The sequence below is a fragment of the Pantherophis guttatus genome, chromosome 1, assembly GCF_059756535.1.
Source record: "Pantherophis guttatus breed Tessera chromosome 1, ASM5975653v1, whole genome shotgun sequence".
Taxonomy (NCBI): Eukaryota; Metazoa; Chordata; class Lepidosauria; order Squamata; family Colubridae; genus Pantherophis; species Pantherophis guttatus.
This window is the reverse complement of record NC_142063.1, coordinates 225,316,657-225,328,656: the sequence shown is the minus strand read 5'-3', so window position 1 is coordinate 225,328,656 and position 12,000 is coordinate 225,316,657. Positions and strand designations below refer to the sequence as shown.

The 12,000-nt window shown below is 39.0% G+C and overlaps 1 long non-coding RNA gene across 1 annotated transcript; it reads right to left on the bottom strand.

Moving 5' to 3' along the window:
- Positions 1–249: 249 nt before the first annotated feature.
- Positions 250–4,575, bottom strand: LOC148116792 (uncharacterized). The gene is made up of 5 exons (XR_015733809.1): positions 4,439–4,575; positions 3,533–3,606; positions 3,335–3,428; positions 3,150–3,220; positions 250–1,093 (listed from the first exon to the last, which is right to left on the bottom strand). It is a non-coding gene; the product is annotated as an uncharacterized LOC148116792 (long non-coding RNA).
- Positions 4,576–12,000: the final 7,425 nt, after the last annotated feature.

Sequence of the window (12,000 nt, the reverse complement as noted above, 5' to 3'; positions counted from 1 at the left end):
TTCTCTGAACTGCCTGCCACCATTGCTACCTACTCACCTGAGCCGGTCCGAACTGGGAGCATTTCACCCCTGAAGTCACCTATTAGTATTTTGTATCGGCATTTTCCATTTTTGAAGTTGTATTCACGTTTGAAAAATAGATTATAATCTGCCAAACTAGTCCAATGCAGGTTGGCAGATTGGTGTTAGTCTGGGGTATGTCAGGTTCTGAATCAGGGTGTGGAAAGAAACACCAGACCACACGGTGGATGCTATAATAAAGGTTTATCTTTCAACATTCGGCACGTTCCAAAATCACCCAGCGTTTTTGTGAAATATTGTCAGCTCTAACCCTATTGTGCTCCCATCACTGGTTTTATACTCTGTGTGCCCACCCATCTACTCCACCCTCCAACTCCACCCCATACCCCCGTGTTGATTGGTGGGTTCCAGCCACTCCCCCTGTTCAGTCAATGAGTACAATTAATCCAGGGCTGTCAACCTCGGGAAACCCTCATTAATGATTGCTAAGGCAGCTGAAGCAGCATCCATGTAGGCATGGATCCATCCGCCTCTCAGCTGTGGGGCAACAGCTCGTCTGATGTCGCTGGAGGACACGGATACCCCGGAAATGGTGAGGAGAGTGGGGGGAAGAAGCAGGTGGCATCATGATAAGTGTTGCGGTTCCAGGACATGAGGCGGCACAGAATGACAGCCCGGTGGCAATGTGGGACTGACAGAGTATCCATCATGGCCTGTTCGCCTGGAGTGACTCTTCTACACATATACATGTTTGACGACATAGCCCACAATTTTATTTATCCACATGAGCCCCTTTGCCTTGTCAAGCCCCCAGTCATAGGAGCTTCAGGAGCATATTTGATGGAGAATATTCATGATAAAGGTTGTCATCATGTTATGATTTCAACTGGGACCAAATTGGTTCCGATTGCCATTGCTGTTGTTAAGTGAAGAAGTATAAAGTGCAATGTCACATGATTGCATTTCTTAGCCACAGCAATCCAGCCAGTTCTGGTTGTCCCTGATTGGGTTAAGCAAGAAGCAGTGAGAGTCCCAAAAAGGATTGCAGGTGTCTTTAAAGTTGATGCATTCACTGAAATGGATTAAAAACAAGTAAGTTAGAACAGAATCACATTAGTTCAATCCTATCTATATTTGAAGGCTATATTTGAAGAGAAACTATATGTTCCTTTTTTGAAAAAATATATATAAGTATTTCAATTAAAAAACTAACACATTAAATTATTTATCAAATAGCATTTTTGTCCAATCAAAACCAGCCACGTTGAAATAGACAATAATTGAAGCTTATGAATAACTTTTGGGCAGAAATTAACAGGCAGAATATTAGCAAGATTTTTCATTGCATTTGTTTTTGGAGCGATTTAGCCAAGCATATCAAGACAAGCTATCTAAATTCTATTTCTAATGCACGAGAGAGTGCATTTTCTCTAAAATCTCTTATTTCATGGCTGAATTATATACTCCAACTATTGGGCATCCATGGCTCTTCTGTGTCCCTGGTATAGAATTCTGAGAATTTGAAAATCTCAGAAAAACACCTTGAAAAATTCAGAGATTTTTTTTTTCATTCTTTTTCATGACACCTATGTGGATTTCCAATGAAAGAATGGCTCTCAGTATGATAATTTCACTTTTTATATGAATCTGAACAAACGGACGTCCAAATGTTTTTTTAAAAACCTCCAGTGATGGAGCACCCACCAGTCTGGCAGGCAAGCTATTCCATTGATTAATTGCTCTCACTGTCTGGAAATTTCTGAGTTCCAGTAGGCTCTCACTTTAAAGAGCTTCCAGCAGTGGTGGAATTAAATTGTTTTTACTACCGGTTCTGTGGGCATGGCTTGGTGGGCATGACAGGATACTACAAAATCTCCATTCCTACCCCACTCTGGGGCCAGCCAGGGGTGGTATTTGCCGGTTCTCCAAACTACTCAAAATTTCCGCTACCGGTTCTCCAGAACCTGTCAGAACCTGCTGAATAGCACCTCTGGCTTCCAGGCATTTCTTCTTGTCTAGTCCTTAGGTGCTTTTGAGAATAAGTCAACCGCCTCATCTGTATGACTGCTCCACAAGTACTGAAAGACAGCTATCATGTCACCCCTAATCTTTCTCTTTGATAGGCTCCCTTAACCGATCAGCATATAATTTAGCCTCCAGACCTCTTATCATCTTAGTTGCTATTCTCTGGACTCTTTCTAGACTCTCAGCATCTTTTTTGTATCGTGGCGACCAGAACTGGATGCAGCATTCCATGTGTGGCCTCAAAAGTTTGGTATAGAGCAGTACTATCACTTGTGATTTTGATGCAATCCCACTCTTGAGGCAACCTAGAACTGCACTGACTTTTTTGGCAGCTGCAGCAAAAATTCTGGGTCATTGTTAAGTGGTCATCCACTAGGACACCTAGATGCCTCGTATAGTTGCTACTATTGAGTCAAGTACTGCCTATGCTGCACATTTATTTTTTCCTGCAAATTTGATCAGGCCCCCTTCTACCTCATAATCTAGCTCATTGATGAAGATATTGAGCCCCAAAAGAGAACCTTGTGGTACCCCACTGCATGCTTCCCTCCTGGTAGATGTAATTTTATTGAAGGCTATATACTGAGTGTGGTTTGTCAGCCAAGTGCAAATCCATCTGGTGTTGGTACTGTCTATCCCACACTGTTCTATCTTAGGAAGATGTAGGTTGTGGTCAGTGGTGGGTTCCAACCTGTGTTACCACCAGTTCACTTCACACATGCGCTTTGCATGCGATCGGCGCCTTACCAAACTTGCGCATCACGCAAGCACATTGAATTTCGGAACAGCTGAGGCATGGCAATCCACTCTGCCATGCCTTTCAGCTGGGCTAAAAATGAAGGAATAAAGGTAGGTATAGCACAGGGGCGGGAGGGAGGGCCCAGCTGACAGTCGGAGCGAACTGGTTTGCTCCCACATCAACATTTCCGCTACCGGCTCTCCTGAACCAGGGAGAACTGGTAGCAACCCACCACTGGTTGTGGTCTACTTGGCATTTTTTACTGAATTCTACATATGCTACATCCACAGCATTTCCTTGATCTGCTAATTTAGTCCACTAATTAAGTTACTAATTTAATCACATATCCTTATTTATATAGTACCTGTGTTTTCCTTTGTCTTTTTCCAGCCGGCTGTTTCTCATGTTGATGGTCTTCTTCCTCTTAGGCAGGCCCTGGCAAAAAATAACAAAATAACTAGTATTTGTAAAGCTAAATTTAAGAAGAAATAAATCACTTTCATTTTTAAAAGGAAGATAATTAAAATGTTAAGTTAAAGTTATACTCACTTCCTTGACTTTGAAGACGTTTCTCCTTCAAGTATTTGTTTTTTTCCAGAAGGCTTTCAATTTCAATTGCTAAAAATTGGTTCTCTTCCTCCAGCTAAAATGCAGAAATTGCAAGAAATATTCATCAATCATAGAATACAAATAAGCAAACAAAAAGAGAAGCTTAAAAGAGCATTGTAAGGGAAGTGAATTACTTACATCTCTAATCGTGGCATTTTTCTGAGCCATTTTCTTCTGGTGTTTGTCTCTCATATCTTTTGTCTCCTCTTGTTCTGTATTTTTATGAAAAAACACTTGTACTATTACACAATATTCATGAAAGACATTATATATTAAGCTACCAGCAACACAGCAATTCATGTCTGGTCATTATAAATGGCATAGTCCATTTAAAATTCAATGTTGGGGTGTGCAATGAAACAGATCTGAGGGGTCCTTGGTGGTTTTGAGCTTGCTTGTTTTCTTGCAGACATTTCATTACCCTAACTAGGTAACATCATCAGTGCTAGTAAGGAGTGCTATTTGCTGTCAGTTTATATTCTGGTATCTTGCCTGTCTGTCTGTCTGTCTGGGTGGGTGGGTCTTAGAGATTCTTTGGTTGGACTGTTTATTGATGGCTTTTTGGCAGTTTCTTGATTGGGGTATTGCTTGCTTGATTTTTGGCCTGAAGTTAATCTTGAAGTTAATCTATGCTGATTGCTGGTGGAGAGGTGCTGGAGTCTTTTTCCTCTTTTGGGTTGGTTGATTGCCTCTTTTGCATAGTCTATAGATGTTGTTAATGTCTATGTGTCTGTTGATGGCTGATTAATCAGAGTGCCAGGTTTCTAGAAATTCCCTGGCATTTTTGGATATGGCCCGGTCTAGGATTGTCACATTTTCCCAATTGAAACTATGGTTAAAGCTGTCTATATGTTGTGAAATTAAAGAACAGATCTTTTTGCATCTGTTTTCCATTAACTTAAAGGGAGTTCAGAGCCTCTCCCAAAGACAGTAATTCTGAAGGAAGGGTTTTTTTTCTCTGTGGTACAGAGGAAAGACTGCCCTTCTACAGGTACTCCACTCCTGCTAGAGGTACCCACACAAACAAAATGGTTGGTTACTCACCTTTGTCTCTCTGGTGTTTTTTGTATTTTTGGAGACAATACTGCCAAAAGAAGACAAAGGGGGGGAATTAAGCTCATTCTTGAAGTTTAGATCAAAGTGCTATTAAAGAAAGAACTACAAGACCCAGAAAGCTGTCCTGTCTTCCCTTAATCTTTTTCCAAGCTACGCTTCCCCAACTTTTAACCCTTCTTCATACTGGATTTTGCAGAGATTGATAATGCTGGAGAGAGCTTTATTTCTGGCTGGAGTCATATCCAGTTGCAATGCTCTTTAGCTGCTTTCCCGTCATTTGTTTTAAAGCACTTTGCAGTAGTTCAGGCAAAATGCTTGGGCTATAAAGCCACATTTTGAAAAGGAAGGTAACTACATCGATCTATTATCAATCTTTCATTGTAGCATCTTCATATCCCAGTTTTCAGAATAATTTATATATGCCTTCTCTAAGCAAAATATTGATATTTGTATTTGAGACAAAGTATGATGAATTTAGATTTTTAGCAGCAATCCTTAAACAGGCTGATTACAAATGAAGCTGCTGAGAATAATTATTTTGCTCTGTTTGTAAAAATCTGTCAGGAATAAAAATTCAATCATCTAGCTCTAAATAAAAATTTAAAAACAATATTTATTTTGCATATAATCCATACAATTCTTCTAAGAAACTATTTTATCTGAAAACTGGGATCTGGAAGGAACTATATTAAAATTTGTTCTGAATTCTTAATACATATATATTTCTGGAAATGTTGCTGCTTGGAAATAATAATAGAATGGGTCAACAAAACCCATTGTTTTGTTGACCCATTCTACTTTAGTTAAAAGAGTTCATTTTTACCTGCTCTGCCTCTGCAGCTAGCATCACATAATAGATTGTTTTCTGTAAAGTTAAATCAGGCTGATATGATAGGAGCTGAAACTGAATTTGCTTGAGATTTTATTCATTTATTTATTCGTTTACTGGGGGAGGGGAGTATTGAAGTTGGTGTGAGAGAAAAACAGTAGATTTTCACAGACTACCCAATTGCCAGGTTGCATCCATATTTTTAAAAAAATAACATGAAACCCCTCACTAACCACTATTAAGCAACAATCTTCATGACATCACCTGAAGTTGATGTCATACACTATTTGTTTGCTTATCTTCCCATCACCCTCCCTGAGGGACTAAAGGAGCTCCACAAATAAAATATTACAAACATAAGCATCATATATAAATTTTAAAGGAGGGAAGCAATGTTAAAAATTAATTAGGAAGAGGGATTTGTGCGCTCCAGCTAGCCCCACAGCTATGTCCTTTTCTGTGCACCCCAAGCTAAGCCATAGAGCCATGTTTCCCAGCCTTTCTGGAAGGCTGTCCTGTGGATGTTTTTAAATTGAATATATTAAATTCACAAAGAAAGAGCCTGAAAGCTGTGCAGATATTTTTAAAATATTCAGGTTCAAAAGTTATTCTAAAAATTGTTCTAAAATAATTTTTGCTTGTTCCTAGATTCCTTTGATTCCTATTTTACTTCATTATCCAATTTTAATATAGTTCCTTCCAGATATCATTACTTACAGTATGTCATGTTATCTCTTGTGTTACCTTTTTGAATTCTAAATCCTAGAGTCAGACATGCAAGTTAGAAATAGAATATCAGAGTTGGAAAGGACCTTGGAGATCTTCCATCCATTCCCCTGCCCAGGCAGGAAATCCTACACCACTTCAGACAAATGGTTATCCAACATCTTCTTAAAAATTTCCAGTGTTGGAGCATTCACAACTTCTGCAGGCAAGTTGTTCCATTGATTAATTGTGCTAACTGTCAGGAAATTTCTCCTTAGTTCTAAGTTGCTTCTCTCCTTGATTAGTTTCCACACATTGCTTCTTATTCTACCCTCAGGTGCTTTGAAGAATAGTTTGACTCCCTCTTCTTTGTGGAAACCCCTGAGATATTGGAACACTGCTATCATGTCTCCCCTAGTCCTTCTTTTCATTAAACTAGACATAACTAGTTCCTGCAAACGTTCTTCATATGTTTTAGCCTCCAGTCCCCTAATCATCTTTGTTGCTCTTCTCTGCACTCTTTCTAGAGTCTCCATATCTTTTTTACATCGTGGCGACCAAAACTGAATGCAGTATTCCAAGTGTGGCCTTACCAAGGCATTATAAAGTGGTATTAACACTTCACGTGATCTTGATTCTATCCCTCTGTTTATGCAGCCCAGAACTGTGTTGGCTTTTTTGGCAGCTGCTGCACACTGCTGGCTTATATTTAAATGGTTGTCCACTAGGACTCTAAGATCCCTCTCACAGTTACTATTATTGAGCAAGGTACCACATATATGGTACCTGTGCATTTTGTTTTTCTTCCCTAAATGTAGAACCTTACTTTTTTCACTGTTGAATTTCATTTTGTTAGATAGTGCCCAATGTTCAAGTCAAGATCCTTCTGTATCTTGAGCCTATCTTCTGGAGTGTTGGCTATTCCTGCCAGCTTGGTGTCATCTACAAATTTGATGAGTTCCCCATCTATCCCCTCGTCCAAGTCATTGATGAAGATGTTAAAGAGCACTGAGCCTATCCACTGCATACTTCCCTCCATGTAGATGCAGTTCCATTGAGGACTACACGTTGAGTGTGGTTGGTCAGCCAGTTATGAATCCATCTGGTGGTGATGCTGTCTAACCCACATTTTTCTATTTTATCTAGTAGTAGGTTATGGTCTACTTTATCAAATGCTTTACTGAAGTTCAAGTAAATTATATTGACAGCATTCCTCTGGTCCACTAATTTTGTCACTTTGTCAAAGAATGCAATAAGATTAGTCTGGTAAATTGACAAGTAACTAAATAAAACTGAAGATTTCTTACCTCAAAGAGGGCTTTCCCCGCGTAGTAGAAAAAAGTCTCCATAATGGAAATAAATTAATCTGTAACTAAGCTAAACTAAATAAACAAATATATTAAATATGATAAATAAAGATATAAATACAGATAAACAGACAAATAAATTGTAAATAGGTATAATATGAAGTAAATAGATTAATAAATAAACAAATAAATATTGTAAAATAAAACAAACCTAAACTATGTAAATAAGGTTAAATAAAAACAAAAGCAAATTAACCAACCAATCCTCAAAGCACCCATACAGACCTAAAAGCTCTGGTGAATAGTTTTCAATCAGCCCACCAAAAAGTTTTATTTACTTCTCCTTTGTGAACTCATGCACCTGTCAGGAGTATTATGAGGCGTGACCTCATGAAGGAAAAGCAAAGCAAACTGATTAGCTGAATGAATGCTACTCAGAGTTTTATTAATTTTTCAATATTGGTAGAAAAGTAAATACAAAATCCTGCTAATGGTGGAATCAGAGGTTGTAGTAACAAGAAAAATGCAACAGAAAAATTAGTGTTCCTGAAGAAAGCAGGAAGATGTCTGGAGAAATATGCACAATTGAGAGTGAAAAAGTGGTGTAGTGATGAATGAGCAGAATTGAAGAGATTTCTGTGTTTGCAGAGTAAATTACACCGTGGATTTTGCTCCACCACATTTCTAGAAAAACACAGTATTTGAACTTTCAGCAACAGCCCTTTATTTTCTGTCCGGAGCTGTCGGTATACATATTGCAATATGTTGCATGACCATTATAATTTGGATACAGTGTGCTTTTTCATACTGTTTTTCTTTCCACAGCAGAGCTTTTGTAATGTCCAGAATAAATGACAGAAAATCTATTACATTTAGGGAGCCGGTGTGCATTCAGCATTTCAACAGAAAGCCCAACTTCATGGCATGGGACTGGGCTGTGAGGGACCACCTTTTCCTGCTTATTCCAGCCCCCCCATCAATCTCACAGAGCAGGTGTGCTGTGGGGAACTTCACCTACGGATCTACATTTGATGGGTCCCAGGACACATGCCTTCTCTGTTCTGGTGCATGCCTTACAGAATAACCTTCCTGAAATTATGGCCCCATCCCTTTTGATTTTCCAAAAAGCCCTTAAGAACTGATGAGGTGACTAGGACTGAGTGTGATGGAATGTGTACCTGAAGGAGCAGTGGGGAAAACTCAACAGAGAGTTTACCCAGAAAGAGACCTGGATCAAGAGACTTGCTGCATCAGAACTGATGCATTTGTTTCAAATATTCAAATTCTTGTTGTAATAACAACTCATTATTTCTTTGTTTTCTATCTCTGCATATTTGTGATGAGTAAACACCTTTTCTTCCAGTAGTTTCGCAATTGCTGGTCCTAGCTGTTCAGCCAACCACCCTGAGACCTATAATCAATTTTTCACCAAATGTCAAGGAACTCCAACACCTAGCATGGTCCCTCTAACCCAGGGGACGACCAAGTTAGTATGTGTTTCTGTAAATTATGCCTCATTATATTTTAATGGGAAAGACACTCTTAACCTATCTCTTCTGGTGAGACCTGTCCCGGATGGCTTAACCTCTGACATAGCTCTCATCTTCCTCAGAGCACAGAAGCCACACAACCTAACGTATCTACAAAGATACATACAGAAAGCTCATTTACTCATTTATATCAGAAGTATCTGAATTGGGGAATTACTTACTGTGAGAGAAAAGTTATTTCTCAATTGCTGTGCCTATTAATGGCTTTTGGAATGGACAAGTGGGTGAGCCAATCAGAAGGCAGCTGATGGGTTTGAATCTCCAGGGCTTTTATGTTCCCTCCCCTAACTGTCACAGTTGACAGTATAAAAGGAGATTCTTGACAGAAAACCGTTGGCAGTCCAGAAGGCAGTTGGCAGTTTGGAGAGTTCTGTTCAGCTCTTCTGTTAGAAAACTGTGGGCAGTTTGGAAGTCAGTTAGAAGGGCAGTTCTGATGCAGTTCTGATGGTTTACAAGAATCTTTCTTCTGAGGAAGAATAGCCAGAACTAACATCGCTTAGTGCGATTACATATATATATATATATCTGACATGATATTTATTTTTAATGTAAATAAAAACATTTATTGTTAACTGCTTCAGAGGCTCATTTGTTAAAGTAGATCTTAATAGAGATAAAGGTTTACGGTACATTGATTTATTTCCTCCATGACACTTACTTATATCATTAGGTATTTTTGTTGTTTTTTTTACCAGACCTTGGTTGGCCAATAAGGAGAGCTGAAGATTTAGAGATGAGCTTATAGAAAATGGGGTGAGATGTGGGCTGAAGATGTTCTACGTTGCAATTTAAGAGACTGTGATAAACCATTAACATTGAATATGCTGGCTGGGGATGAAGCAGAAGGTTTCTTACATCTTCTTTGGGGAGATTTTTTTTTCTTTTTTCTCATTTTGTCTTTAGATACATATTCTGGTGTTAGGTTTCTTTGTTAGTATTATCTGTTTAATGTACCATATTTTTCTGTGTATAAGATGCTACTTTTTCTTAAAAATATTTACTTGAAAATGGAGGGGCGTCTTATACACAGGAGGCCAAGGAGAAGGCCGCACATGCCAATTCAGCCTCTATCTTATATGAAGTGCTATCATTCCTCTCTATTGTAATTGTTTCTTGTATCACGTTGCCACTCTAGGTTTCATCTCTATTGTTCCTGTGATGCATTTCCTGTTCTTTTTGTATTATTCACTTTAACAAGATGGCTTCTGAACAGTGATGGCTTATAGCAGGGGTCTCCAACCTTGGCAATTTTAAGCCTGGCGGACTTCAACTCCCAGAATTTTGGAAGTTGCAGTCTGCCAGGCTTAAAGTTGCCAAGGTTGGAAACCCCTGGCTTATAGTGTGCTTACTACAAGAAACTACATGAAACATGGGGGTGTTTTATACATGGGGGTGTCTTATACATAGAAAAATATGGTAATTCTTAATAAAATTATGAAAAAAAGTAAGACATTAGTGTTCTTCTTAGTCCTGCCCTTAATGGACACTAATCCTCCAATTTGGAGGCCAACGTAGGAGACGTAGGGCAACTGTAAAGTGTTAGATTGGCACCAAGGGATCTTTTCTACTACCTTTTCCTATTGGTATCGTATGACTATATACTTTGTTATTTGTACGTATACTGAGAGCTTATGCGCTGGAGACAAATTCCTTGTGTGTCCGATTACACTTGACCAATAAAGAATACTCTATTCTATTCTATTCTATTCCATTCCATTCCATTCCATTCTAATAAATGATTGAACTCTATTGGATTTCACGTGACATTTCTGGTCTTGGGCCTGACAATGAGTTCCTATGGAATCAGAGACATATCTAGATGGCTCCATTGTTGAGGGGAACATTTTTATTTCTTTCAGTTATGGGATTTCTAGTTGGTTCATTCGTTTCAAATATCCTGATAAACTAGCTTCAGTGCATTTTCTTCACTGTCATTATTTTTCTGGCCTTCCTATCCATGGCTTTTAGTTGGAGTCCAGTCAAATATTCCAGCTGTGTAACTAATGACTGGAATGGCCCAGGTGTTTATTGCTCTGATAGTATTTCCTCCACTGGACTTCAAGATCTTCTTCACTGGCTTGAGGTATCCACTTCTTCTTGAGTTGTGTGCTTGATGTTGTCAGCTTGTATGTTGTCAGGTATTTGTAGTGATCATCTGTCCAGACTCTTGATGTCATTTTCGTAGGACATCTTGATTCCTTCAGTTTTCACTATTTTTTCCCATTTGATGGTGAGGGTGGCACATTTGTTCAGTCCCACCTCCGTTGCAATATCTTGGCAGTACAATGTTGAGCAGCGATTCTATTTCAGATGGTTTTTTTTCCATATAGCTTCAGATCATCCATGTAAAGCAGGTGGGATAGTCGAGCAGATGCTTTTGGTGTTTGATAGCCATGGCCTAAGTTATTTAGTATTGTTGAAAGAAGAATCAGTGCAGTGACAAATAGCAGTGGTGATAGTGAGTCTCCTTTTTTAAAAAATTTGATTTATATGCCGCCCTTCTCCGGAGACTCAGGGCGGTTTACAATGCGTTAAGCAATAGCCTTCATACTTTTGTATATTTATACAAAGTCAGCTTATTGCCCCCACAAACTGGGTCCTCAATTTACCTACCTTAGAAAGGATGGAAGGCTGAGTCAACCTTGAGCCTGGTGAGATTTGAACTTACAGTAATTGCAGACAGCTGGTGTTAATCACAATGCTATCAGTCTGCTGAGCCACCAGGCCCTTGAAATATTCCTCGGAAGCTTTGTGCAAAAATCAATGGCACAATGGAAGACATGGTTGCAGGTCAATGGTGAGAGACTGGGAGAGGTTAATATCAAGAGAGGAATATTTCAAGAGGTATTATTATTATTACTTAGATTTTTATCCAGCCTTTATTACTTTAAAAGTAACTCAAGGCAGTAAACTTATATAACACTCCTGTTTTCCCCAAGAACAACGACCTTGTGAGGTGGTTGAACTGTCAGAGAGGGACTGGCCCAAAGTCTCCCAGCTGGTTTTCATGCCCAAAGTGGGACTAGAACTCACAGGGACCTGCTTTCTAGGCCAATAATTTCCCATTACACCAAACTGGCTTTAAATTGATATGGATGGTGTCACTCAGAACAAGTTCTCATAAATCCTGCATTGTGGAGTGACAAATATGTACAAGCA